A 27,779-nucleotide genomic window follows, 5' to 3' on the forward strand; every position below is an offset into this window, starting at 1 on the left:
ATCAATTTTTCTTTTTCCCTAACTAAAAAAATTCTCTATCATATGTCCTATTTCCTCAGGACTTTGCTAGCTAGATAAATTTAATATACCAAGCTACTTTCTTTTCAAGAAAAATACCATGTTAACGTTTTCATAGTAGAGTACGTTTATGTAGTCACACTGACTGTATTGCTGACACCTTCAAATAAGCTGTCCGCAATACATAAGTCAGTGCTTGCTGGGTAAGAAAAAAGGGAGAGGAGAAGAAAAAGAAAAGTATAGGAATTTAAAATATACTAAAAACACTTTTGAGGGGTGGAGAGGGAAAGGGGATATATTTTTGAGATTTTTAAAAATCCTACAAGAAGGTGTCCAGATGGAGACAGCTCGTTATCTCACCTTTCTGAGCTCACCTCATCTGTAAATGATGAGGCATTACAACTGACAGTGCTTTTATTTCCACTCCAGTCCTATCCTTTTCTACCGTTAGTTTCTCCACTCAGATGCCCTCTGCCTCTGCTCATGGGTCTCTGCCACTACGTGTTCTTTAGTTACGGGAACTAACAGCAAATGAGCTCATTTTCTCACCGGGCAGTGTAGACAAAGACAAGTAGAGTGATGGCATTAACTAGCAGGGAGGAGGGCAGGTAGGTGGCATCAGCCTCCGACAGCACAGAGAGCGGAGCCAGAATGCAGTTAGCAGCTGTGGCGTGGCGGCATGATTTAGGTTAGCTCTGTCCAGTAGGAATATAATGCAAACCACAAATGCGAGTCCATGTGTAACTTTAAATTTTTAGTAGCCACACTAAAAAAAGTAAAAAGAAAGAGGTGAAATTAATAAATAACATTTTATTTAGCCTAGTATATTATAAATATTTAATTTCAACACATAATCGTTTTAAATAATTATTGATATTTTATATTCTTTTTTGTGTGGGCTAAATCTTTGAAATCCAGGGTGTATTTTACACTTCGAGAACATCTCAGTTCACCCTGGCAATATTTCAAGCGCTCAATATCCACCTGTGGCTAGTGACTACTATACTGGACAGTGCAGGTTTAGGTGATTATGGTCACAATATGAGAACAAAAAAAGTAGGGCAGACAGTGGTTGGATAATGGAAGAGATGAATAGGAAACTGGGCTCAAAAATACACATTTTCTATATATAGTAGGCATTCAAAAATCTGTTAATATTTGACTACATGTGAACTACTGTTTCTTGTTTGGTCTCAACCAGACCACCCCAAACATTGCATTTAACATGTTATTTACTCCACGTAAGAAACTAAGATAAATTAAGCGGCCTACCATAGTAAACCCAAACTGTCCTGCTTAGCTCCCAAGACTCTTGAGCTTAGCTGCAGCCTACTAATACAGTCTCCATCCCTAAAACAGCGTGACACACAGCTACCAACCACGGGCAAATTGTACTCCTTCACCGTTCTTCCAAATACGTCTTACATGTTTTCACCTCTAGCTTGAGCTTAAAATAGTTTCCACCTACCAAAACATTCTTTCTGCTCCTTTGTAAGGGTTTAGAGTCTAACTGTATCACACAACTGACAGCAGGTCTCATGTTCCCCATTAAGCCTCCTCCCGCTCTTCGCCGACTCCTCGTACTCGTCTACAGACAAGCTTCTCGAAGCCGCCTGCGCTTGAGTCTTCATTTCCTCGCCTCTTGGATGCTCTTCGCTCACCGCTGCATTTCTGGCCCGTCAGTGTGCTGACGCTGCTTCTGTGACGGTCACAGTAACCTCCACGTTGCCAAATCATGTGGAAAGTCCTCTCCAGTATTCAGGACCCTTTCTTGTCCCTTCTCACACGCTCCTTCTCCTGGCTTCACTATGTCACCCTCTTCTGGCTTTTCTCCTGTCTTAGTGGTTACTCCTCCCCTCACTTCTCTATCCTCTGACCCATGCAGTTCAGTGGAGGCAACCTTGCCCCCAAAGGAGCAAAAAACGCTTCTTGGAAGGTGGGGGGAAGTTATCTCAGATATTATAATGGTTTGTGGCCTTCAAAGGGTCACAGTACATGAAGAGACAAACAGTGCATCTGTGGTGTTAAAATTTCCTGGAGTGAGTGATTAGGACACAAATGTCTACAAAGGCTCCTTGGGGGAACAATGAAAAAAAAAAAAAAAGGTGAGAAACACTGCTTTACCCAAATCTTGGCATGCTGGGAAGCTTCAGGGGACAATCCTGGACCCACTTCTGTGCTCTCTCTATACTTTCTCTCTTCATGATCTCACCAATTTCCAAAGATTTAAATATTATTTTTATACGAATGACTCCTAAATTCTTATCTTGAATTTCAGTGTCCCCTGGAACTCATGGTCTCTCAACAACAAAATTTTCCAAGTATTTTGTTTTCTTAATTTGTCCTTTACCTTCTTGCCTAAATTAAATTTGTCCTTTGATGACACTCCCACCCTCTCTAGTGAAAGCTCTTTTCTCTCATACATTCTTACCAGTGAGCCTGGAGGTAGATCAGATATCTATTGCTCCTCATTGTCAATCCTTCTCCCTCTTCTCCCTGAAATGCCGAGTTGCAATACCCGTGCCATCATCTAATACTACCCATTATCCACCCACCTGACTATAGTCCTCCACCAACTTCTGACTGGTCTTGAGAAGTTCTCATTGAATCTCCTCATTTCCAACTCTCTTTCTGACACAAACCCTGCCATAAATTTCAGTAATTTCAATACTCATAGAGATAACCCATCTGATACCCTGGCCTTTGTTTCTTGACCTCTTCTCCAACAAAAATCTTCTATTTCAGCTTATCTCAGATCTTATGGTCACATGGGTTTGCTATTACCAGGTTCCAAAAATTCTTCAGCTCTATCAGGGCCTACCATCCATTAATCCAATCACATTTTCCTTCCACGTATTTATAGCCTTATTGTCTCTTAATGCAACTTAAATTCTATGGCTCATGTTTATAATCACTCTCTACACATATCTTCAACTTTGTAGACTCTTCAACGTGCTCACTTGGCAAAAACCCAGCTCTGGTTAAATCCCGCTATTCAGACCTGTCGTCGTGCAGCGGAATGTGACTGGAGAAGCCCTGCTGGCTGGTCTCACCAACCTCACAGGTGATGCTGAGGAATCGTCCTGCACCTCCCTCCTCACTCTCCCACTCATCTGTGTTACACCTTCCTTCCCATCCTCAACAGCTCCTCCTCATCCTCACTCTCAGCTGATGGTCTGGTTTCCCATTTCACTGAGAGAAAAAAAACCAGTCAAAAGACCTTCCAACAAGCTACCACAACCACCATCTACCCACTTACCTGCATCTATTTTTAATACATCCTATCTTCCCTCCTGTTGCTAAGGATGAACTAGCTGTGCTACCTAAGACTAATTCTTCTATTCGTCTCAAGTACTCTTGTCAATTCCTTACCTTTCTCTTTTTAAAAACAGCTTTATTGAAATACAATTCACTTACCATACAATTAACCCATTGAAAGTATCAATGTTTTTAAAGTATATTAACAGGATTGTGAAATTAACATGATCTAATTTTAAAACATTTTTGTTTCCCCAACTAAAAGAAATTCTATACCTATTAGCAGTCAGTCTCTACTTCCCTCCTACCTCCCCCGGTTCTAAGCAACCACTGACCTACTCTCTGTCTGTATACATTTGCCCGTTCTGGACACTTCGTATAAATGGAATCACATAATATGTGGTCTTCTGTGACTTGGCTTCTTTGACTTATCATGTCTTTAAAGCTTTTCCATACCTTAGCATGTATCAGTACATCCCTTTTTAAGGCTGAATAATGACTCAGCATATGGCTACACCACGTTTGTGTACCCATTCATAAATTCATGGATAGCTGGGCTGTTTCTATGTTATGGCTATTATGAATAATGTTGCTATGAATATTTCAGTACAGGTTTTTGTATGGACATGTATTTTTACTTCTCTTGGGTGAAACTGTAGGTTCCTATGGTAATTCTGTATTTACCTTTTTAAGGAACTGATAAACCATTTCCCACAGTGGCTGCACTGTTACATTCCTGCTGGCTATGTCTGAGGGCTTCTGATTTTCTCTTGTGCCCATTCCAGTCAGGTTTTCATCCCGTGTACTTGTCAAGGTTACTCATTACTTCCCTATGGCTCGATCAATGGTCATTTTTATAGTCTTTTTTATCCTGCAAGACCTTTTAGCAGCGTCTGATTCAGCTCATTTCTCACTTTTCTTTGAACCTCTTCATTTAGATTCTGGGCAATCAGTCTCCTGTCTGTCTCCGACAAAGCTGAGCACGCCTATTCTTCCTCTTCTTCAGCTTCTAATCACTGGCATGTCCCAGATTCAGTCCACTCATCTCCTCCCTTCTCTATCTACATTTATTCTATTCGTGATCTCTCAGTCTAACTACCACTTATATATGTTGTCTATTCCCAAATGTTATTAACAGGCTAGATGTACACTGTCTAATACAGTAGCCAGCAGTAACATGTGGCCATATAAATTTAAATTAATTAAAATTAAATTTAATATTCAGCTCCTCAGTCACATTAGCTACACTTTAAGAGCTCACAAGCCACATGAGGCTAGGGACTACGAAACTGGCGAGCACAGATATAGAACATGTCCATCAACACAGGAAGTCTTATTGTACAGTGATGATTTACACTTCTTCTCTGAACTCTACACCCCACTGCCTCCCTGGTATCTTCACTTGGATGTCAATAAACATCTCAAAACCAAGCTCCTCATTTTCCTCCCTAAACATGTTCCTTCCATTTTTTTTCCTGTTTCAATTGATATTAACTCCAACTTTCTGGTTGTTCAAACCAAAAACTACAGGGTAACTAGCCTTTGACTTCACTCACACTGCACATTCAACTGATCAGCAAATTCCGTCAGCCCTGTGTCCAGAATCTGAGCACAGTTTATAATCTCCACTTCTACCACCCTGTTTGAAGACACCACCATCTTTTGCCAGTGTGACAGCTTCCTGACTGATCTCCCTGCTTCTGTCTTTACCCCCTACCAACTTCTATTTTCAACATGACAGCCAGAGAATTCTAGTGAAACTCAAAGTCAGATCATGTCAATCCTCTGTCCAAAATACTTGAATGGCTTTCCAGATCACTCACAGCAAAAGTCAAAGTTGCTACAATAGCTTAGCGCCCTATATGATATTACACTATTACCTCACTAATCTCATCTCCTAATACCTTCCCTTGGCATAGTCCTTGGCAGTCATACTGGCTGTTCCTCAAAAGCACCAAGCATATTTCAGCCTTCTCCATGAAATGTAATTCAGAAATCACAAAGTTTAAGAATCACCAAGAGGGGAGCAAGGGGGCAGGTGTCATGGGAGGGAAGGAGTGAACCGGAGAGCATCGTCCTGAGAGGAGTGAAGGCAGCAAGAGGGCAGAATGCTTCTCCCACTTCAACAAGGACCAAGATTTTCAGGGTAATCACTTTGATCAGTATGAAGAAAGACATTTGGAAATTGAACAAGCATCACTTGACAAGCCTATACAACTGGAGAGTATTGGACATCACTTACTCCAGACACATGGGTGGAAGCTGGGCCAGGCATTGGGGAAAATCTCTGCAGGGGAAAACTGATCCCATTCTGATTGTTGTCAAGTATGATGTCATGGGCATGGGTTTGCATGGAAATGGAGCTTGATTATGCTGAAGATGCTACGGTACGGCGCCGTGTCCTAGAATTGGAAAAAGAAGACACAGAAGAACTGAGACATAAGTACAGGGATTATGTTGACAAAGAAAAGGCAATTGCCAAAGCATTGGAAGATCTCAGAGCCAGCTTTTACTGTGAACTCCGTGATAAGCGATATCAGAAACACCAGGAATTTGACAACCATATCAACTCCTATGGTCATGCACACAGCAGAGATGGAAAGATCTTAAGCAGAAAGAGTTTGCTTGAAATGTATCTTCAAAATCCCGCAGGGATGAGGGGAAACAGGAGAAAGCCCTACGGTGGCTCCATGAGCTGGCAGAGCAAAGAAAACAAGCTGAATGTGCACCTGGAAGTGGCCCGCTACTTGCGGCCTGGGATCTGAATTCTCCACAGATAAAGGAGGCCCTTTCACTGCAATACAAATCACTAATACCACTCGACTGGCACAGGCTCGCTGGCTAGCCTCTCAAGGCATCAGCTTTGGCATTAAGAATAATCTGGGGACCCCACTGCAAAAACTGGGGCTGTCATTTTCCTTTGCCAAGAAGGGTCCTGTCAAACTTGAATCAATAGCATCAGTTTTCAGTGACCAGGCAGAGGAAGGGACCTCTGAAGAGGGAACAAAAGCTGATGAGAAGGCTTCTGACTAAGGACTTCAGAAGGTGGGAGACTCTGATGGTAGCAGTAATCTTGATGGTAAAAAAGAGGATGAACACCCTCAGGATGGAGGGTCCCTTGTCTCAACATTATCTAAGTTGAAAAGAATGAAGTAAGAAGAAGGAGCTGGGGCTGCAGAGCCAGAATACTACCACTACATCCCCCCAGCACAGTGCGAAGTAAAACCTAATCTTCCTTTCCTACTTTCATGACAGCCAGTGAGCAAAGGGAAGGTGATAATAGTACACACCCAAAGAATGCCCCAGAGAGCAAAACAAGTAGTTCTCCCAAGCCTAAGGGCTGCGTCAAGCTGGCAGCAAGCCAAGGATTAGAAAAGACCGATGGAAACCAGTGTGGCTGAGCCCTCAGAGCGTAGGAGCAAAGCTGAGACAAAGACGACCTCAGGAGGGGATGCAAGTGAACAAAGCTTAGAAAGTCAGTCAGAAGGATTCAGAGAGTCCAACTCTTCTAAAGAACCCCCTCAGGCCCCTCCACCAGGGAAAGAAAGCCAGGAGGGGCCTAAACATCCTACTGGTCCCTTCTTTCCAGTTTTGAGCAAAGATGAAAGCACTGCCCTCCACTGGCCATCAGAACTATTAATTTTCACGAAGGCAGAACCCTCCATTTCATACAGTTGTAACTCTTTGTACTTTGACTTTAAGCTTTCAAAGAACAACGATGCCAGAGCTAAAGGGACAGAAAAGCCAAAGGACATAGGAGGCTCCTCAAAGGACCATCTCCAAGGCTGTGATCCTGGTGAGCCAAATAAAAGCAAGGAAGAGGGGGATAATGTAGAGCATTCTTCAGGAGGCGGATTGGATGCCCCTGCTTCAGGGTCTGCCTGTAGCAGCCTGAATAAGCAAGAATCCAGAGGCAGCCATGGGTCAGAGACAGAAGACACATGGAGAAGCCTTCCTAGCAAGAAAGAATGATCTGGTAAGTCCCACAGACACAAAACGAAAAAGCAACACAAAAAATCCAGCAAACACAAATGGAAACACAAAGCTGACCCAGAAGAGAAAAGCTCTAAGGCAGAGTCTGGGGAGAAGTCTAAGAAGCGCAAGAAATGAAAACAAAAGAAAAATAAGTCATCAGCCCCAGCAGCTTCTGAGCTGGGGCCCAAACCAGAACCGCTGGGAGTGGTAGCCCTGCACCAGCACGAAGACGCGGCGAACTCAGGACGGTTCCCAGCAGAGACCCCTTCCAGCTGAAGAAGGAAATAGCGGCAAGAAGGATGACGGTGGGGCCGGTGGCACCTCCCAAGATCACGGTGAGAGGAAACACAAAGATGAACCTCCAGCTTCATCCTGCCGGCGAGGAGCTAGCACCAAACGGAGCAGCCGCTCCAGCCATCGGAGTCGACCCAGCAGAGGAGGTGAGGATAGTGATGGTGCTTCGTCACGCCGGCTGCACCTGAAGTCCCCACCCCAGTACAGTGAGGAGGAGGGAGGAGGGGGGAGCAGGGGGTGGAGGAGCCGGGCAGCGAGCACTCCCGCAGCCGCTCACGGCCTGGCCGGCGCCGCTCCTCACGCCGCTCCTCCCCGGCCTTCTTACTCAAGTAGCTCAGACGCGTCTTCAGACCAGAGCTGCCAGAGTAGGCCGCGCAGTTCCTCTGGTGACAGCTACAGTGGCTATAGTGACCGATCACGAAGGCAATCCAAAAGCTCCCATGACTCGGATGACTCAGACTACGCCAATTCCAAGCACCGGTCCAAAGCGCACAAATACTCATCTTCTGGTGATGACCACAGCCCCAGCTGCGGCCAGTCCCGGCGCCTGGCTCAGAGTCGCACGAGGGGGCGACCGAGGTCCCACAGCCGGCGGCGGAGCCGGAGCTGCAGCAGGGGCCGCGGCCGCACACCTGGAGCCCCTCCCAGAGGTCAGGCTCCAGGAAGGGATCATGGGGTCACGAGAGCCCCGAGGAGAGGCGGTCTGGTTGTTGAGACTTCATTCGCTTTAAAATCTACCGCTCCCGGTCGCCCCACTGTTTCCGATCGGGTTGGGGAGAAGGCCCCGGGGAGAAGAAGAAGATGGCAGAGGGGTAGGCCCACCTTCCCAGAACAGCAACATCGGTGCAGGAAGAGGGTCAGAAAGTGACTGCAGCCCTGAAGACAAGAACTGTCACTGCCAAACTACTGGAGAAGATTCAGTCGAGGAAAGTGGAGAGGAAACCCAGTGTGAGTGAGGAGATGCTGGCCACCCCTAGTAAAGCTGGCTCAAGCTCAAGGACCCTCCACAAGGTAAGTTTGGGCCCAAGCTCCCACCTTCTCTTGGCAGTAAGTCTGTTCTTCTACCGATAGGAAAGCTCCCAGCTTCCCGAAAGCCTAGCACCAAGAAATGTGAAGAGTCTGGCTGAGAAAGGGGGGAGAGCAAGAACAGCCAGAGACAGGAGAAGGGCCTCCAGGGAGCAGAGATGCCCCATCTGGACATCAGCTCCCCTCAGAGGAAACAGCCGGCCCCTTATCAGACCTGCCCCCAGAAGAGCCAGAGTCTGAAGAAGCCACTGCTAATCACCCTGTGGCTCCGCTAGGCTCCCCAGTGCACTCTGACTGCTATCCTGGGGACCCAACCATCACCCATAACTGCTCCCTGACGCCAGTGCTGGGGACACCCTCGAGTCCTCGGAGAGTGGCAGCCAACCAGGCCCTGTGGAACCCGGCTTGCTGCCTACAGCGTCAGACCTGGCGCACTTCCCCAGTTATGCACCTCCGGGGTCGGGGGGAAGCCTAGGACTGACTCAGCTGATGGGCCGAGGTGCTGCCCTAGCAGCCCCCTCAAGGGCTGGAGAAGCACAGCAAGCTCCAGCAGGCTGCACAGCACACACCCAGAGCAGCTGCTGGCCCAGCGAGCAAAGGCCTGCCCAGCCTCTGCTGCCCCGGCCCAGCCGCTCCAGCCCGGCAGCCCGTCCACACTCAGCAGCCAGCCACAGCCTCTGCCACCTCCGGCACAGCCGCTCAGCCTGCGTCTTACAGCATCACGCCGCAGCAGCTGCCGCCGCCATCGGCATCCACCCCTACCCTCACCCCAGCACTTGCCCCAGTACATCATACTCCCCAGCCTCACCTGATCCTCATTTCCTTGTCCCACCTTACTCACGCAATCATCCCTGGCCACCCTGCCACCTTTCTCACTAGCCATCCCATCCACATCATTCCCGCCTCAGCGGTCCATCCTGGGCCTTTCGCCTTCCGCCCCGTCCCACATGCTGCCCTCTAACCGGCCCTGCTTGTCTCGCGGCCTGCCGCAGCAGCTGCCACCACCCCCGCCTTCACCCACTGCTTCACCCCATCTTCTCAGGTCAGGACCTGCAACACCACCCCAGCCAGGGCACATGAGCTGAGGGATAGAAGTCCAGGTAGGGCCAGGGAAGGTGGCCCATAACTCTTCCTTTGGGAGTGTTGAGCCATTAATACCAGCAAGTAAAAGCTGGGATGGGCTGTCTGACCGCCAAAGAATTGAATTATGACTTGCAGGGGTGGTTTTAGATTTGAGGTTTGCTTTGGGTTTACTCTAAAGGGTTTGCTCTAAAATCTACTGCTATCCCCAAAAGGGATTTTGTTCCCTTTCCCCTTTCTGTTTGCCCCTCCCTCGCCTGTGTTCCTAAGCTACAGCGCACCAGGAAGTGCTACCCGCCCCTCTGCAGCAACACCGCCCAACTGTCAAGTTGAAATATTCCCCTCCTCCATCTACTTTTTATACTCTGCACTTCTAGCTATAAATTTTAAAACATTTTTCTCCTTTCTGGCTGGTGAGTTGTCTATCTTGTCTTGTCTTCTCAGTGTCTTTGACCTTGGTGACCTTATTTATCCAGGGTGAGGTGGAAAGGGGGTCTGACCTGGAATTAGATGCCACTCAGGCTGTCATTCGATCCACTTCCCACACAAAGAGTCACACATTTGGCACTGTTGTCCTCGTGTCCGTCACCCCAGAAGAGACACCTGCATATCCCAGAAAAGAAGATCGTGTCATGAATAGAAGCTCTGCAGGACAGAGTCACCCACGTGCTTCCCCAGAGAGGAGCTCATGTGTCCAGCGGTTGTATTTTCTTCTGTCACGTTGTTGCCTTCTTAATTTATAGGATTTTTTAATGTAAACAATCGCACTGAACTCTATAAACATAAATGCTGCTTTTTGTAGTTCATATAAAAAAGGTTCCATATTTGTAGTATACTGCAATCATATTTTTTACATCCAGCTCTTTAAGTGATCCTTGTTCTGGTGGCTTTATGTAAATATGTTTGCCCTAGTTAAATTAAGAAACTTCAAAGGTTATAAACTGAAAACAAAAAAATAAAGTATTTGTTTTCTGCTAGATGCAGAAAAGAAAGAAGAAAGAAAGAAAGAAAGAAAGAAAGAAAGAAAGAAAGAAAGAAAGAAAGAAAGAAAGAAAGAGAAAGAAAGAGAGAAAGAGAGAGAGAGAAAGGAAAGGAAAGAAAAAAAGAAAAGAAAATAAAGAAAAGAAAAAAGAAAAAAGGAAGGAAGGAAGGTAGGAAAGTAGGAAGGAAGGAAGGGAGAAAGAAAAAAGAATCACCACCAAGCTAGACTAAAAAGGGTATAAACAGAAATTCTATTTCCAGATATCTAGGTATTCAAAATAGTCAACAGTTAACTATGAGTTTCCCTGACTGGTGAATGGGATTAAATGATATTACTTACATAAAGGAAAAGGTCTTCGAAAAGATGCAATCTTAATTACTTCACTAGACCTACATCTCACAAAAAATCAGTTAGCTAGTTGTCTGGAATGGCACAGGCAAACTAATAAACTAAAGAGATTTTTTAAAATAAAAATTTAATTACTAAAAAAGCTGTAAATATGGATTAAGATTTCCTATTTGGTAACAGTATAAACATAAAAGGTTTTATTTGCTAAATCATAAAATATTTCAGTGTTATATATAACTACCTGCTCCGTAAACAAGTTCTACTCAATGCAGCTGGTCTGCAAACTGTGCATTACTGGTCTGTTTTGAAATAAGAAGCTTTTGTAAGAATGCAATTTAATATACTGTTTCCTTCATCAAGAAAATTTTGCTCTGAAAAAAATTTCAGATGGACTAAACAGTGTGCTTACTAATTTAAATGCTCTACATTCTAATACAAGCCTCTGTCTCACTGCAGACTAGTAACTAGCATTTTATAGACAGGTAGAGATCAGTGAATTATATTCAGGGTAGCACTGTTCTAAAGTCCTTCCTGGGTTTTAGTTCAAGTCTACTGAATATTTTTAAACACTTTCTGCATGAAGTGTTAGAGTTTCTGTTTCATTTTCCATTCTGCAATTTATTGGAATTAATATGTATCTTGTTACTTTCCAGATGTCACCAGTCTCCATATTTACATTACAAAATTTTAATGCTGGTCAGAAAGAAGGCTTGAACATCCAAGACAGTAATATACTGATAAATTTTTTAAAGTAAGAGATTAAAAATTATAATTTAAAAATAGCTCATGTAATAGCACTTCAAAAGGTGAAATTTGATAATATATTTGTAAGTTTTGAAAACTTTGTTTTATATTAAAAGATCTAAAAATCATTCACTTTTCAACACTAACCTAAATATTCCATCAGTTGCTCAGCAGTTATGATTTCCATCATCGGTGGAAATTTCACCTGAAAAACAAAATATTTTTTATGTAAAATCAAATGTTTTGGTGATTAAAGTGTTTCTTTAGTCAGAAACACAAGTTTGTACATGTGCTATGTGTATCTACTGTATGTATACAACATTCACATTTTTAAGATCTTTATAACCAGTCTTTAACACAACAAAGTCAATCCTATCACCGTAAAACTTAGGGTGATAAAAGGTGAAAGGTGTGCCTTTCACCACCCACCCTGGTCGTCATTAGGCGCCTGCAACAGCGTCCTGCATGGTAGAAAATGCAATTAAAGGGCAGGAAGAGACACCAACCATTTGACAGGTCACCCATGGGAGCAGTTCTACTGAACACAGCCTTGAACATAGCTCAGTATTTCATCATTTCAGTCTACCATGGCCATTTTTATTGTTGAATAGCTAAAATGAATACAGTACAAAGGATTACTCATAAACTGAAGGATTCATACTATGTGAGTCCAAATGTAAAATTTAAAAAGAGACAAAATTAAACTATACTGTTTAGAGCTGTACACATATAAAGAAAAGGAAAGGGCTACTATAAAAATCACAACTGTAGTTAGCCCTAGGAGTTAGGGAAGGAGTTATGGTTGGACCGGGGCATACAAGAGGTCTCTGAGACGGTGGCCATGCTCCATATCCTGACTTGCCTGCTAGTTCCACTGTTTGCTTTATGATAACTTGTTAAACTGGACATCTCTGTCTTATGCACATTTCTGTATGTGCTGTATATCACAATAGAAAGGTTAAAAGTAAATACATACATTATAGTCACATTTAAGTTTCAAAAGTTAATTCAGCTACAACATATTAGTTTAAATGAATTTTTCAAATTAATTGTCAGATGAGTTAGCTAGGTATTACAGCCAATGACTGTAAATATTTTAGCTGACTTACTGAAACATATACTCCTTGCTATATTCATAGAATAGAAGAAAAATAGATACTGTAGGGTCGAAACTCAAAGTAATTAACATATCAATGACCGGAGAATAGCAGTATAATTAAAAACTCTTCAGGAATGATTTTCTGTTCAACCAAGGACATATTTTAAATGATCAATTTCTCTAACAAGTCCCCCACGCATCAAAGAAGGTGCTCTGGGCATTGATGCTATGGTTCATAAGGTAACAGTATGTCACAATTTTTTGTTTGTTTTAATCAATGAATAAAGTAAGTCCTAAAAAAGATCCCTGTAAAACAGAATAGTATGAGACCCTCTGAGAGCATACGTGCCAGTCAGGACTTGTGAGTTAATCATCTAGTAGATTACCATTCAGTGAAAACCAAGCGATGCCATGGAAGTTTTAATCTTGATTCCCAATTATTTTTATTTTCTGGGACTTTTTAAAAATAGCAATACTTTTTTTTTGAGTAGTTTTAGGTTTACAGAAAAATTGAACAGAAAGTACAGAGTTCCCATATATAGTATATTTTAAAACTGAAACTCATTGGCAAATTATAGTCTCTTGCTTGTTTTTCTAAATAAACTTTTATTGAGTGTCACTCTCATTTGTTTATGTACTGTCTTTGGCTGCTTTTGCACTATAATAGCACAGCTGGGTCTTTGCAACAGAGAGCGTATGGCCCACAATACCTAAAATATTTACTGTCTGATTCTTTACAGGAGAAGTCTCTTGATCCCTGAATTAGGTGATTTTTAACTGCTATTTAATAATATTTTATCAAGGTGTTTGAGTACAACTTTGAAGGTCAAATATTTAAACCAGTTATTTATATACACTGAATATTTATGTTCTGAACAACTGTCAAACCAATTGGAAAGTCCCATTTACACCTAACAGTGTTTCGTAAATAAAATGAGACCTATACATTCTTTTACTCTAGGCAGATTCACTGCAGAAGTATATTCACCAGAAAATCCCCCAAACAAACAGCTTATTCTTTTCTGGTCAATGCAGTAGTCCTACTATAAAGTTGTCAAAATAAGGAACCAAGGCACTAACAAGTATATGTATTCGGGAAATACATTCTCAATTCTAGATTTCTCCAAAGAGACGATTTCAGGGCTTACTCTTGAAATTTCCAAATAACAACCGCCTACCATGTCTTGCCTCAAACATCTGAAATAGGAAATGACATTTATACAGATTTTTAGAAGTGGAACAACAAAGATGCAAATATTTTAACTGACTTATTCACAAGCAAACTCAGTTATATATTCATTTCTTGAATCTTAGCCAATAAAATATTTTGGTTGTTCATTAAAACTGGGGACAGAAGACTATAATAGTGAAGAAATGCCTGTTTCCCACTAACACTGAATCTTTGCAACAGAGACCAAATGACCCAAGAACAAAAATAAAAACAACAAAAGCTTCTGTTTAAAGTATTAATAATTTGACACAACATTGTAAAATGACTGTAACTCAATAAAAAAAAGTTAAAAATAAAGTATTAATAATATCCTAAACAGGAATGTAAAACATTCCGAAAGTGATATGCCAAGATTTTGATACCTGTGATTTTGATATTCTGAGCAGGGAGAGAAATGCAGAAGACTCAGTAGTAACTAGGAAATAAAAGCAGCTTATACAACTGATGGTAAGTATAAAAATGACCAGCCAAAGAACATTGTTAATGTTTAATCAGAATGTCAATTAATAAGTACTCAAGAAATACAAAGTTTGAATTTTAACACCTCCTTAAAGCTGGGAAGATATACTTGAGGAGATTAAAAAAAAATTAGTATTTACAGAGCAGAAACAAAATAAAGACTAGAAAAATAGAAAAAAATCAATGAAACTAAGAGCTGGTTCTTTGAGAAGATAAACAAAACTGATAAACCTTTAGCCAGACTTATCAAAAAAAGAAAGAGAGAGAGAGAAAGAGGGAGCCCAAATCAATAAAATCAGAAATGAAAAGGAAATTACAACAAACACCACAGAAATACAAAGGATCACAAGAAACTACTGCCGACAACTATATACCAATAACATGGACAGCCTAGAAGAAATGAAAACATTTCTAGAAATGTGCAATCTCCCAAAACTGAACCAGGAGAAAAATATGGACAGATCAATTATAACTAATGAAACTGAATTAGTTAAAAAAACAAAAAACAAAAAACAAAAAAAACTAAAAAACAAAAACAAAAAACTCCTAACAAACAAAAGTCCAGGACCAAAAGGCTCTCACAAGTGAATTCTACCAAACATTTGGAGAGGTTAACACCTATCCTTTTCAAACCATTTCAAAACCTGCACAGGAAGGAACACTTCTGAACACATTCTAAGAAGCCAGCCTCACTCTGACACAAAACCCAATGAAAATATCAGAAAAAAAAAAAAAAACAACCATAAAACAAACCCAGGTCAATATCACTGACGAAGACAGATGCAAAAATCCTCAACAAAATATTAAATACAGTAAAAGGATCAGACACCATGATCACGTGGGGTTTATCCAGGGATGCAAGGATGGTTGAATATCTGCAAGTCAGTCAATGTGATACACCATATTAACAACCTGATGAATAAAAACACATAGTCATCTCAATAGATGGAGAAAAAGGTTTTGACAAAATTCAACATCCTTTTTATGATAAAAACTCTCAACAAAGTGGGTACAGAGGGAACACACCTCAACATAATAAAGACCATTTATGACAAGCCCACAGCTAGCATCATACTCAGTCATGAAAAGCTAATAGCATTTCCTCTTAGATCAGGAACAAGACAATGATGCCCAATCTCACTACTTTTATTTAACATACTATTTAAGTCCTAGCCACAGCAACCAGACAAGGAAAAGAATAAAAGGAATTCAAATTGGAAAGAAAGAAGTAAAACTATCACTGTTCACAGATGACATAATATATACATAGAAAATCCTAAAAATACAATCAGAAAACTACCAGAACTCATCAATGAATTCAGAAAAGTTGCAGGATACAAAACCAACATATAGAAATCTGTTGTATTTCTATACACTAACAACAAACTATTAGAAAGAGAAATTAAGAAAACAATCTCCTTTAGAGTTGCATCAAAAAGAATACCCAGGAATAAATCTAACTAAGGCGGTAAAAGACCTGTACACAGAAAAGTGTAAGACGCTTATGAAAGAACCTGAAGACAACAGAAATAGTTGGAAAGATGTACCACCCTCATGGATTGGAAGAATTAGTATTGTTATATTCCCACACCACTCAAGGTAATCTACAGGTCCAGTGCAATCTCTATCAAAATATCAATAGCATTTTTCACAGAAGTAGAATAAAAATTACAAAATTTGCATGGAAACAGAAAAGATCTTTGTAGCCAAAAGTTTTGAGAAAGAAGAAAAAGCTGGAGGTATCATGCTCCCTGATTTCAAATCACACTACAAAGCTACAGCGTAGTGCTGGCCCCAAACAGACACACAGATCAAAGGGACAGAGCAGAGGCCCAGAAGTGAACCCACATTTACATGGGCAATTAGCCTACAACAAAGGAGGCAAGAATATACACTGGGTGATGGACGGCCTCTTCAATAAATGGTGCTGGGAAAACAGGACAGCTACATGCAAAAAAAAAAAAAAAAAAAAAAAAAAAAAAAAAAAAATTAAACTGGACTATTTTCTCATGCCATGCAGAAAAATAAATTTAAAATGATTTAAAAACTTAAATGTAAGACTTGAAATCATAAAACTTCTAGAAGAAAACATAGGCAGTATCTTTTTGACATTAGTCTAATTAATATTTTTCTAGATTATGTTTCCCCTGGCAAGGGAAACAAAAGCAAAAATAAACAATTGAGATTATATCAAACTGAAAAGCTTTTGCACAGCAAAGGAAACTATCAACAAAATTAAAAGGACACCTACTAAGTGGGAGGAGATATTTGCAAATGCTATATCAAATTAAAGATTAATATCCAAAACATACAAAGAACTCACACAATTTAACATCAAAACAAACAAACAAACAAAAAACCCAATTAAAAAATGGGCAGAGGATATGAATAGATATTTTTCCCAAGGAAACATACAGATGGCCAATATCACATGAAAAGACTTCCAATATCACTAATCATCAGGGAAATGCAAATCAAAAACACAATGAGCTATTTACCTCACAACTGTCAGAATGCTGTTGTCAAAGAGACAACAAATAACAAGTGTTGGCAAGCATGTGGAGGAAAGGGAACCCTCGAGCAGTAGTGGGAATGTATATTGGTGCAGTCACTAAGAAAAACATGGAGGTTCTTCAAAAATTAAAGAAAGAACTATCATAGTATCCAGTAATTCTATTCCTGGGTATCTATCTGACGAAAACAGAAATACTAATTCAAAAAGATACATGCACCCCAGCATTCATGGCAGCATTATTTATAGTAGCCAAGATATGGGAGCAACCTAAGTGGCCATCAATAGATGAATGGATAAAGAAGATGTGGCACATATGTGCAATGAAATACTACTCAGCTATAAAAAAGAATGAAATCTTGCCATTTGAGACAACATGGATGGACCTGAAAGGTATTAGGTTAGGTGAAATACATCAGAGAGAAAAAGACAAATACTATTTGATTTTACTTTCATGTGGAATCTAAAAAACAAATGAATGAACATAACAAGACAGTAACAGAGTCATAGATACAAAGAACAAACAGAAGGTTACCAAAAGGGAGGGGGATAAAGGGAGGAGAGAAATAAGTGAGGGAGATTAAGAGGTACAAACTTGCAGTTGCAAAATAAATGAGTCATGGGTATGAAATGTACAGTGTGGCAAATATAGTCAGTAATTAGCTGATACCTTTGTTTGGTGACAGATGGAAACCAGACTTACAATGGTGATCATTTTGAAATATATAGAAATATTGAATCACTATGTTTTGCAACAGGAACTCACAAAGTGTTGTAGGTCAATTATACTTCAAAAACAAACTCATAGAAAAAAAGATCAGATTTATGGTTACCAGAGGTGGAGAGTGGGAAGAGGGGAAATTGGATAAAGGCATTCAAAAGGTATAAATGTCCAGTTACTAGGGATGTAATGTACAACATGATAAGTATAATTAACACTGCTGTATGTTATATAATAAAAGTTGTTAAGAGAGTAAATCCTAAGAGTTCTCACAAGGAAAAAAATTTTTTTTTCTATTTCTTTAATTTTGTATCTATATGAGATAATACATGTTCACTAAACTTGCTGTGGTGATCACTTCATGATATATTGAAGTCAAATCATTATGCTGTACAACTTAACCTTATATAGTGTAAATTATAACTCAATAAAACTGGAAGAAAAAAATGAGTATTTGCCAGTCTGTGCTCTTTAGGAAAGTCAGAACAAAAATTAAATATATTGAACTTCTACTAAATGCCATTCAATTTGCAAATTACCTTAATCCACAACAATGCTACAAAGAAGTTATCTTCAGTTAAAGGATGAAGACATTAAAATATTAATTTGTCCAAAGTAGTAGAGCTATGATGTGCCTTGGAGGCTGACTCCAAAGCCAATCACCCCTTCTATTATACCACCATTTACAGACTTTTAAAAACAGCAACACTTAAGCTTTGCACAGTGGCAGTATCATAGCCAGTGAGGTTTATCCGAGGCATGATTATTGCTAATTGAAAAACAGCAACACTTTCTTTCAATGCAATCTTACATAAAACATAATCTGAAATATATTTTAAATGAAGAACTGACAGAACTTTGTGACCAATGAAAAGTGGAGTATCATGGAGAAAGAATAATTGAAGTTGACTCTAACGCTCAGAACACTCTAAAACTTAAGATCCATACAATTAATAAAAAATAAGAAGTTGGGTAAGGGAAGATAAGTTTATGGAAGAAAGTGATGTCTGCTTCATAAATGTGAAGTTTAGCGTCACACTCAAACAAAGTTGAGTTGGAACTCAGGAGACATTTTAAATTTGTCCATGAATTATCTCATTTCTGTGCTGTAGTCTATTTTTGCATTATTTATGGTAAAATGGACCACTATATAATATAATTTCTTCTCAGTTGAAGTTTCACTAATTTTGAATATGCTAGCAAAAATAAAATAAAATGAACATGGTTGAGAGCACGATCCAAAGCCCCCTTTCTTCCTCCCAGAGCTTGCTGGTCTCTCCTACCCAAGGCTGGGTCAGGGCTGGTCCACTGAGAGCTGCACAGTTTGGAGGCACTGGAGCAGCAGGCGTCAGGAGCTGAGACTTCCTGCACCCACCACCCTTGTGTGGGCTGAAGTTTATCCTGGGAGCCTGGAACTCTTTGCAGAGGGGGGCCAGTTCATGTGCCAATCATTTGCATTTTAGATTGTGCAGATGGATGGCCAGAAGTATGTCGAGGTGAAGAATGGGGCAAACATTCAGCTATGACTTAGCTTATGAGCTGTTTGCCTTCATCAGAAAGATTATAAAATAAATCATTCCTACCATCTACCCATGAAAAAATGATGATACAGAAGGACTGCTTCCTCAAAATGGTTTGTTTTCTCCCTTGAGATGAGCTTGACTGCTGATACCATCATGTGACACATGTCCTGTCTTGTCTTTTTTCTTTTCTTTTCTTTCTTTCTTTTTTTCTTAAGTAATAATCAGTTTACAATGTTGTGTCAATTTCCAGGGTAGAGCACAATTTTTCAGTTATACATGAACATACATATATTCATTGCTTTTGTTGCTGTTGTTGTTGTTCTATTTATTTATTTAGTGAGTTAGTTAGTTAGTTAGATACATGTCCTCAACTCTTCTTCAGATGAAAATAAACATACTTTACAGGTCTTTTTCCTCTTTTAATTGAAACCATTCTTCCACCACCATCCTTTGAGTCCCAGTCAAGCCAGCTCTGCGTCTTCACAAGCACCCCAGCCTCACTCTGCTCTTGGCAGTGGAATTCCAGATGGACGTCTCCCAGTCTCCCCAAAACACTCTGTCTGTGGCCTGAGGGCTACCTCTCCTCTTGTTCAAAGAATGTCAGAAACATTTCAAGATTCAGTTAAAATTCTACTGTTTTAAAAATCCTCCAGGGGCCGGTTATTCTGTTTTGAACTTGTGTACTTAATTTCTTTCCTACTGGCCCCTTGGTTTGTTTGAATTTTGCCTCCAACCTGTTTCCTAGGGGCTGTGGAAGTTATTGATCATTCTGGTCATGCCAAGCTGCTTTCTCTCATCTCACTAATGTGTCAATTTTCTGGCTTAAAAAAATGACCAAAATAAAATACTGTTTTCTTCTCTTCTATTAATTAATTTATTTCTCTTCAAATGATATCACACCCAAAGCTTCTACATTATGGTTAATATCTTCCACATGAAAGAGATGATAGAGAAAAAAAAGTAGAAAATAAAAAGGTAGTATGGTTTTAAAAAATTAAGTTTTAGAGACAAAGAGGAAAAGACAGGTAGAAAGAAGATGGAATAGCCTTAATACTTCCCTACAAAATGGCCTTAATAACAAATAGATCAAAGTAAGGCGGCTAATAATAGCTACCCCAAAACAGAGGGGAAACAAAACCTAAAACTCAGTATTATTTTCATATTTAATCATTGTTATCATCAAGCCACAGTAGGGTGGGAAATAAAATCCATAATTCCTTTAAGCAATTAGTAATATTTCCAATTAATACATGTATAAAAATAATGGAAGTAGAAAATCTTTTTTGGCATATACCACTGTAATAACTTTTGCAGGAAAAAAACCATCAATGGATGCCAAAATTTGTGGCCAAAACTTCTGTATAATGGGAAAAAGGATATTTGCACATGTTTGTGTCTCCCCCCAAAATACTTTATAATTATAAATAGAAAAGCTAATTTTATAGTGAAAAAACCTACTGGATATAATTTTAGTCAAGTTTTCATTTAACACGACTAATAATGAGACATATCAATGTCATATACGCCTCAATATAAGGCACTGAGGAGGGCACAGAGCCATTTCTCTGGTGTTTTTGCAAAAAAAAAAAAAAAGGCAATTTAAACATAAAACTGAGAAAAAGTCAGACAAACCCAAATGAGGGAAAATAGACAGAATGGCCTCTCTTATTCCAAAGTGTCAAGTTCGTGAAGGACAGGAGGGCTGGGAACCGCCACAGATTGGAGGACACTGAGGACAGCTGATGACTAAACCCAGTGTGTGTCCTGGACCAGAGAAGGGACACTGGTAGAATGAAGGGTGAAACTTGAATAAAGCCTGTAGGTTAGTTAGTGACGTCTTGTTACTGTTAATTTCCCGGGTCTTGATGACTGCACTATGACTTTATAAGAATTCATCTTTGGAGGAGCTGGGTAAAGGATATATGGACAATATTTGTAATATTTTACCCTTTTTGAAAGTCTAAAATTATTTCAAAGTAAAATTAAGGAGTGGAATAATGGAGAGTACAGGTGACCTCTAATTAAGAATGGAAGTTTAAAGATAAATTCAGGATCTCCAAATGAAACTTTCAGAAGTGGCCTCTTTCTTATTTTATTACTTACAAAGTAATAAAAGACTTGTCCAGTCAGCAAAGAACGAACTCTTTTGGTGTGTATTTAGCTAAAGAAGATTATATGGTTTATGGGTGTCTCTGTAGCTGTAATGGTCTTGGATGACACTTGGTCAGCCTTCTATGTTTATTTTGAGGTTATTTTATTTTCTGCATCTAACACCAAATTAGAAGCCTAAAATTTCATTTTCATCCCACAAAGAATGGCACACTGATGTGCGACAACTCACCTGTCCTTTTAATCTCTTCCTAAACTAGAAATACACACAACATATACCCCAAACGTCCAGTTGCTTGGTATCCAAACTATATTATGAACGGTGTGACCCTAGATTTTTTTTCACTCAGACTAACTCAAGAGGAAGATAACAGGCTATTTGTACTCAAAAGGACACTAAATATTTTTACACTTTGGTAATTACTTCCAGAACCTAAATTTTAAATTGTGAAAAATCCTACAATGTAGATACAACCAATAGCTTAGCTTTTTATAAGTCATCTGTACCTAGGAAAACTCTCCAGGGTATTTCTTAAACCTGATGTTTAAAATTTTATTTATTTACTTTTACAGTTTGAGCACTGTGATTCAGATTTCATAAGAGTGAGCACAAGGACCCTGCCGAGCCTCCCACCTGGAGGGCGGGTTTAGGATGGCCACGGTTGTCTGGCCATCCCTCCAGCAGGACGGGGCGTCTGTATGCCGTGTCTCCTCTCTTGCATTTGAAGGCTTGTCATGTCAGTTTCAAAGTCTGATTGCTAAGAGCCCGACAGTTTCCCCTTTTGCAAGGATCGCCCGCTCTGGGCGTCTAAGCCACCAGGTAGGAGAGCAGCTACCTGCCGGGGAGACTGTGTGGAGAAGCCCTGAGAATGCGTGGGGAGGGACAGTGCGCCCACTCAGCCAACCTTCATATTGTGCCCACCAGAGTCTCGGGCACGTGGAAAAAGCCTTCTCAGACTAGGGACTGGCTGCTGCCAGCTTAATGCCACTGTGTGCCCCCAGTCAAACCTAGGAGCAGAAGCATCACTCAGCTGAGTCCTAACTAAAGTCCTGACCCATAGATCCTGAACACAGAGAGGATTATTGCTTTGAGATGGTTTAGCACGCAGCCATAGGTAACCAGAACATATGATATAAGGAATGCTCTTTGCTGGGCGTGTTTAAGACTGCGCTTTCTGAACTAGTCTCACCTCACCTTTAGAATCTGAATCTCAAATACAAGTCTCAGTACACCCAGTTTAAGACAGAGAAAGACAAACACTATATGACAAATACTATATGATATCACTTACATGTGGAATCTAAAAAATAATAGAAATAAAACTATATACAAAACAGAAAGAGACTCACATAGAAAACAGATTTATGGTTACCAAAAAGGGGGATGCAAATTAGGCATATGGGGTTAACAGACACAAACCACCAAACATAAAATGGATAAGCAATGAGAAATTACTGTGCAGCATGGGGAATTATACCCAATATCTTGTAATAACCCAGAAGGAAATATAATCTGTAAGGAAAAAGCCCAGCAAACGGAATCACTATGCTGTATGCCTGAAACTAACACAATATTGTAAATCAACTCTACTTCAGTTTTAAAAAAAGAAATCATAATTTCCAGACTCCTTTGAAGGTCTCTGTATGTGGTCAAGGGACAAAAATTCCCCCAGAGATAGAAATAGAAACACCGTTTGCACACTCGGGAAAATGTCCTTAAACCATCTCTTCTCCCTTCTCTGGGGAGAGTGTGGATGGGATTATTGGTGTCGCAGCCTCGTCAGGAGTCCTGAAGAGGAGGACTTCACCCTCAAGGTGTGAGAACTTAGTGCTGCAAGGATCACGAAACTTGGCGAGTTCAAGAAGCTAGTGCAAGACGGGAAGCTCGGTGCCCCAGAGCGCTCAATGTGTCTTCAGATGAGCGGCTGCGCCAACCGCGAATGGATTTCTGCGGAGAAGGTACAGGCGATATCCCCAAGCTGAGAGCATCACCCGGTCCCGGTCCCGAGTCCTCCTTTCTTTCCTCTGGTTTTTTTTTTTTTTTTCATTTCCCCCTTTCCCCCTGCCTCCCCCTCCCCACTTCTTTCCTCCCCCTCCCCCCTCTCGTCCACGAGGACTGGCTGTTGACCCTGCTCAGGCCTGGGTGCGGATGCGGGTGGGACCGCAGCCCAGCAGCGGCCCAGCGGTGCCCTCTGGCGAGGCGGCTGCCTTGCGCTCTGTGAAAGGGTGGCCCCAGGCTCCACAGCCCAGCCACACGGTTCTCCCCATCACTGATGGAGATGAAGGAGAAAGATAGTGTCCTTTTCCTGTGGTTGTTAGCTGAGACCACCGCCCAGGGACACAAGAGGAGCTCCGCAAGTGAGGGTAGACTCCGATGAAAAGCCAGCTCCCAGCTGTCGGGGGCAGCGGGCAGGGCGCACCTGTGACAAGGAGAAGCCGAGGGACAGCTGGCCCAGGCTGCAGGTTGAGGTGACTGTTGAGAAAAGCATTCAGGTGCTGGATGGGGTGTCCGTGCCCAACCTGCCTTTGTGAATGGACTGCGCTCTTCCTCAGCCTTCCTGCCCCCAAGGGTGTTGTTCAAAGCCGGAACCGCCTGAGGTGGGGGTGAGTGGGTTGTGCTACCTGTCAGCTTAACCGGAAGAGACAAAAGTTGAGGGTTCCCCCTCACCCTGCCCTTTTCAGGGAATCGAACAGAAACTTTAGAGAGGACAATCTCTGTCCTCAAGAGATTCGGGGAAGCACCACTAAAGAGGTGGGGATGAGGCCCCCCCTTCCTGATAACAAAGCTTCCTACTCGGCTATGTCCTTCTCGGGCAGCAAAGGAGAGGGGTCCTAAGCTTTTAGGTCACTCAGCGATCGGCTCCATACAGTTCTTGTCACCAAATTCCATTCGGGACTGTGGAAGGACTGTCTCATTTTCTCCCAGCAATGGAAAAGCAGGCCTTGCTGCCGCTGCCGCCGCCAGTTTGAGACCCTTGAATTCCTGGCAGCTGCGACCCATCATTGGTCATTTCTCTCTGCACCAGCCAATCCCTGGTACCAGGTGTTTTGAGTGCTTGGGAAGTTAGGAGTGTTCAGGGACACACAGCAGTGACTAGCACGTGGGCTCTGTAAGTGAGCTTTTGGGGTTCTGTTCTTAGTTCTTCACAGATGTGTTAACTTAGCAGGTGGCTTAACCTCTCTGTCTATTTCTTTATCCCTGCTTGGTGGGGGCGGATAAATGATAGTCTCTGACTCTCAGGTTTGTTCTGAGGATTAAATGAGCCAATCTATGAAAGATTTAGCAGTTCCTGGCATGTAGTAAACAATGGTCACTCAAACATTAGTAACCTTAGGAGCTTGGTTATTGAGACAAGAGTCGTTACAGCAAAAAGTCATGGTGTAACACTTCTATGTATAATTCCATTTTAGATTACTTTCAATGCTTAGTTTTAGAGACATTAAGGTATGGCTGTACTTTAAAAAGTTAGGTTTATTTCTGAAAGTTTTTAATGTCTTTCTATGAAGTCAGAGGATGGGGGAGCATTTCAAAGCAATGAAATTACCTGGGTAATAAACAGGACAAAAATATTAGTGTTTCTCTTATGCTAGGCACCTTCTACTTCACTCTTAAGATCAGCATTATGGTGAAGAAGAATTTGCACTGCCTGGCTCTAAAATAAATTGTAAGGAATGGTCATCTAAGAGGTTTGTAGTTAGTTCTGCTTTTGCAGTGTCTGATTTTAATTTTTTCTCATTCTAGGCTTTTGGTTACTCCCCTTCCACCCTATCCCTTAATTTTATTTTTTGAAAGAGTCTGCATTTCAAACTGCTAGGGCAGAGTGTGATTACAGAAGGAAAGGCTCCTCATCCAGGTACCTTGCTCTCTAGCTGTCACTAGGAAAGCCATTCAGAGTCAGGATCTAACATGAGGAGCCCATGCTCACTCTGCAGCCAAATCATAAAGCTTAAATCAAAAGTAGCTATGTTTAGGCAGACCCTAAGTCTGAATGCCTAAACTTACAAAGCCAGCATTCTTTAGAGGTCCTAAAACTTGCATTACCTTTCCATTTAATTATGCTTTTTAAAAGCTATTCTATGAGGAATAAACCTATTAAAATGAGAGATTATGTTTTCATTAGGTCTTTGTTAAGCCTTCAGTAAAAAAATTATGGGATGCAGAGTAACCAGTAAAATATATACAGTACTTTTAATGAGTCTTATTCTATATACTGTAAGTATTTACATACTTTTAAGTCCAGAGAAGTAGTAACTAACTTTCAGTTTATAGTTTATTTTTCAATGTTAACACACAGTATTTGGGATACAGCAGAATTCTGTGTCTTGCAAAACCTTGAACTGTGTTTGTGTGTTTTTGACATAGCTCATCAGAACAGTCACTAGCCCTGAAAGCAGCTTTCAGATGTATAATGGTGTCAACAACGAGTGTGTCTAATGGCAGCAGGCAGCAGAAAGCTAAAAGAGATTCTGGGATACTGTACCATGAAAGGAGTTGGTAAATTTTAGCCCCATCCTAGCTTTGTAAATAGAGATGCATTGGGACACCCCTGTGCCCATTCTTTACCGTATTGCCCGTGGCTGCTGCCACAGCTACAAAACTGAGTGGTTGCAACACAGACCGTGTGGCCCCATAGAGTAAAAAATATTTACCGTGTGATCCTTTAGGGAAAAGTTTGCCAGCCCCTGCCATGGGACCTCGAAGTCCCTTCCTTAAAAATACACTTATGATCTCTTCATTATTTCTTAGTCCAATGGTTCCCAAACTGTCTTCTTCAGAATATTAATATTGTCTAAGTTAATAAGTGTTGTGGGAAAAAGATCCATGCTAACAGTAATTTTTCCTTTGTAATTTATTTTAAAATAAAAGTTTAAGACTACCAAACTCATTGCTATGGCTTTTATTTTTATGTGATAACCTACCTTTAAGAAAAGGTGTCCCATGCCTGAGAGCACCAGGACGTCGAGTGAGAGATCACCTGATACACGAGCGTGCGATGCTCCACCTGCGCCTTGATGCCCAGGCAGCACTTAACACAGTCACTGATGAGATGCTTGGCATCATCTCTTTGATGATGGCTCATCTTCTGTGTCCTGTCTTATAATTTCAACACATTTGTGATACTCAATGTTTATTCTAAATTAACCATGTTTTGTACCACGAACACATTGCCTGTGGATCTGTTGCTGAAACAAGGACGACTTAAACAAGAAGTAGAATCTTTTTTGTTATCAAATTGTGTCTGAATCAAGTGATCAAAAGGTCAGAATATTACAAAGTAAAGATGAGCACTTGCAGCCTTCCGTTTCTAGAAATTCAGGAAGTGAGTTTTCCAGGGTCAAGTTTATGTCCAATTCCAACAAAATAACAACACTTAGTAAGAAACCACTAAGAAGAAAATATGAGGACAGTTATTTGTTTTTTGGATTTACTTCCTTTGGAAATAGATTTGCACCTCATGCTCAGTTTGTGTTATGTAAGAAAATTTTATTGAAAAGCTCTTTGGCCCCTAGTAAGTTTTGAAGACATTTGGAAACTAAACATGCTGCATATAAAGACAAAGACATTATCTTTTTCAAGCAACAGCTTGATTCACCTGAAAACAATAAACCCCCAGCACCTAAAATTGTCAACACAGATCATGGAAGCGCTAGAGAAGCATCATGCAGTGTAAGTTACCATGCAGCCCTGAGTGGAGGCTCATACATCAGAGAATTGCTCACCAAGCCTTGTGCAAAAGACGTCGTGATGCGGATGTGTGACGAACATTATAGTAAAAACAAATAGACGCAGTGCAGCTGTCAGTACGGCTGCTGGTCGAATTAAGGCTCTAGCTGCTGCCACTGAAGTAGGGCCTGTTTGTAGACGGGAAACTTGTGGCAGGTTCTCACTGCAGCTGCCAGATCCAGCCGACGTCTCAGGACTCGCTGTGCTGCTCGTGTTTGCTTGTTGCAGGTTTAACAAATCCACTGAGGACGACCTGCTCTTACGTGAATCTTTGCAGAGAATGCCGTTGATGAGGACATTTTCAACTGCGTCCACAGCTTTATGCAAAACTGTGAAATTGAATGGGGAAAATGTGCTGGTGTTTGTAGTGATGCTTCTAGGGGGGTGGACAGGAAAATTGCTGGGGCTGTCACCTGGATAAAATATGTGGCTCCCGAAAGCACCAGGAGTCACTGCCTATTACGTAGACATGCACTTGCAGTTAAAATAATGCCTACATCTCTGGAAAATATGCTCGATCAGGCAGTCCAAATCATCAATTATATTGAAGCTTGGCTACATCAGCCCAGACTACTAAAAATTTTATGTGAAGAATTGGGTGCCCAGCACACAGCACTTCTAAATACAGAGGTGAGGCATCTTTCCCGACGTAAAGATCTTGTAAGACTTTTTGAG

General features: G+C 41.1%; 2 pseudogenes; both read left to right on the top strand.

Annotated features, from left to right (window-relative positions):
• The first annotated feature begins 1,024 nt into the window (after positions 1-1,024).
• On the top strand, positions 1,025-10,702 carry LOC141575911 (G patch domain-containing protein 8 pseudogene; annotated as a pseudogene).
• A 7,757-nt stretch (positions 10,703-18,459) lies between these two features.
• Positions 18,460-18,592, top strand: LOC141575960 (U4 spliceosomal RNA; annotated as a pseudogene).
• Positions 18,593-27,779: the final 9,187 nt, after the last annotated feature.

This window comes from Camelus bactrianus, chromosome 34, assembly GCF_048773025.1.
Source record: "Camelus bactrianus isolate YW-2024 breed Bactrian camel chromosome 34, ASM4877302v1, whole genome shotgun sequence".
NCBI lineage: Eukaryota > Metazoa > Chordata > Mammalia > Artiodactyla > Camelidae > Camelus > Camelus bactrianus.